This window comes from Phodopus roborovskii, unplaced genomic scaffold (genome assembly GCF_943737965.1).
Source record: "Phodopus roborovskii unplaced genomic scaffold, PHOROB, whole genome shotgun sequence".
In the NCBI taxonomy this organism is placed as follows: domain Eukaryota; kingdom Metazoa; phylum Chordata; class Mammalia; order Rodentia; family Cricetidae; genus Phodopus; species Phodopus roborovskii.
Genome location: NW_026125397.1, coordinates 21,739,115 through 21,741,935, shown reverse-complemented (window position 1 = coordinate 21,741,935; position 2,821 = coordinate 21,739,115). Strand labels below are relative to the sequence as shown.

Genomic DNA, 2,821 nt, shown 5'->3' with positions numbered 1-2,821 from the left:
CTTTGAAAGTAATTCAGATAGGAGCTTTTGTTTCATTATGAAGAAACAGCATTTCTTCCCATGAATGAAATAGGGAAACAAGAACAATGGACAGCTAAGGGTTAGGCATTTCTCTATGGAGAATAAAGAACAGCAACTGTTGGTTACAAACCAGACAGGGTTTTGCATTCTCCTCTTCCCATTGATGATGTAGTGTGGAAAGAAGCTGAAGGTTTCCAACCTGGTATAGTTTGCTATAGTCTGCATTGTCCTAAAGGCACTGTGAGAGCAACCAAGAGGACACAGGCATGAGTCAAACGAGTATACAGTGCAAAAAATAGCCATGCTTGAGAGAACAGACTCTCAGACTTTTTACTGGGTCTGTGTTGTAAAACGAGTCTTGCTATATTCTACAATGGATGGCAAGAATGCCTGTCTTCTTTCATGACACAGGTATGAGTCAAATGAGTATACAGTGTGAAAAATAGGCTTGCTTGAGAGAAAAGGCTCTCAGACTTAACTGCATCTGTGTTGTAAAATGAGTCTTGCTCTATTCTACAGTGGATGACAAGGATCCCTATCTGCCTTCTTTCATGGAGTGTCTGATTCATTATTATAGCATTCAGCAACTGAGAAGTAGTTTTGAAATTCCAATTTTGAGATTACAATATGGTTACAACATTTATCATTCCCCTTTCCTCACCCTACCATACCACCTCTTTATTTTTGTTAGTACACATAAATATACAGGTATTTGCCTGTATATACATATACACAAATATGTATATATACATGTATTCCTAGCTATAACCTGCTCAGTCGGTGTAATCTCACTTGTATGATTATGCCGTTTGGCTGACTGTTTAGCCCTGGACAACCAATTGGTGTGCTCTATGGACAAGACCACCTCTCCCATACCCAGCTCTCTTAATTGCTTATAATTCTTTACGGTAGGAATGAGACCTTGCAGGCTTTTTCTTGTCCACTATGGTGTGCTTGCTGGTGTTGTCCTTGTTCAGGAAATGTTGGTGAGACTACATTTGTAGCTTCTGATGTTACCAGGAGGCAGTTTCATAGCATGTGTCCAGATCCTCTGATGCCTACACTCCTCCTGCTCCCTCATCTGCAATGTTGCATGAAGCTCAGGTGTGGACTGGTTGGTTGTGGAGCCCACTGGGACTGGGTTCAACAACTCAGCACATGGTTTGGTAGTGATTTTCTATAGTCGTCGCTCTTGCAAAGAGGGGTCTCCCTGGTAAGGGGTGAAGACTATACTTATCTATGGGTATAAGGACAAATGTTGATAGATTATTGTTAGGAATTACGTTGGTTTAGTAAATTAGTGTTTGCAGAGCCTCTTCTGGTAACAATGATTTCACTGGCATTTGGGTACTTAGCTAGGTTTCCAGTACCAGACATGGTTTCCCACTTGTAGAGCAGGTCTTACGTCTGATTAGAGAGGTGTTGACTCGTGGCATAGTTGACTCTTAGAGCTACCATGCATTCTGGCCATTGATACAGAAAGCAGGCTTTTTATTAATTACGAAGTGCAAATTAGTTACTAAGGTAGTTTATTCCCACCTATTCTAAATTCAGAAATATATTTATTTAAAAATGTCTATAGATTAATATGGTTGAATATATTCTAACTAGTCCCAAGTTAGTATATCATTAGCCTAGGACAATATGAGGAGATCATTCTTTATTAGCTTTAGGTCCTAATTACCTCTATATTTGACAGCATTAAAAAAGTCTTTCACTTTATCTCTAGTGTGTTACATGTTCAAGTGTCCAAATTTGAATTTGGCTGGTTGTCTTTAATTTGGGGGGGGGAGAGGAAGAAATGAGATGGGAATGCTTATTTCAGTAGCGGTTCATTTGCCTAAGTAAATAAAGAGAAACCAGTGATGGAGAAAACAATGGAAAGCCAACTTCAAGTCTAAGGAAAAAGTACTTGATGCTGTGAGGAAGTTCTCAGCTTAAAGACTTACATTTGTTAGCCAAGGGGGGGGGCGATTATGGAGGGTTGGTGTGGTGGGGGAGGTTGGTGTGGCACAGCCTTAGGGTACTGGCTGTGTGCACAGCTATGAAGGAGAACAATGGTCAGAACCTGGAAGTGGACTTGGGTCACTGTTAACCAAAGACAGATCCACCTTCTTCACACAAGAACCTCCTGGAAGAGAAAGTGAAGCTGGATGAGCAGCTGAGGGAGACCATGGAAAACAGTCAAGCTTTGGGTGATAACTAGAGTCTACAGCAAGCTGGTTGGTGAGGCCAAGTTGTATGGCATCCTGAACTTCTGCAAGGTGTTGCTGGAGGTTGTAGACATCTTGGAGAAGGCAACCCAGGGTGTTCCAATGGAGGAGATGAACAACAACAGTCCTCACTTGAAGAGCATAGAGGGCTCAGGATAACTGAATTCCAGAATCAGGAGGTGTTTACAAAACATGGATTGCTCAGACTGACCCCACTGGGAGCCAGTTCAAACCTGAAGAACACAAGGCCTCCTTCCAAGTCCCTGAGTATGGAAAAGGCCAGGCACTGTGGCTCTAGTTAGTAAGGCGGGCTACAAGCTTCACAGAAGCATCCTGAGGCCTGCTCTGGTAAGGATGCTGAAGAAAATGTAGCTGTGTTCCTTAGGGATCTGGATTTTGTAGGTCGCTTGCTAGAACTTGAAAGGCAAGCTTGTAGTTTATCTGTGAACACATTTGACACTTGCCCAGCCTTACTGGAAATCTCAAGGAAGCTAAACAGAACATCAAGCTGCTTGCATAGTGTGCCAAATGTCCCAGGAGCCTGGTCACAGAGTCTAGGGCCACCTACCTCAGAAGAAGACCAGAAG

At 42.4% G+C, this 2,821-nt stretch overlaps 1 pseudogene; it reads left to right on the top strand.

Moving 5' to 3' along the window:
* Positions 1-407: 407 nt before the first annotated feature.
* LOC127215021 (grpE protein homolog 1, mitochondrial-like) lies at positions 408-2,606 on the top strand (annotated as a pseudogene).
* Positions 2,607-2,821: the final 215 nt, after the last annotated feature.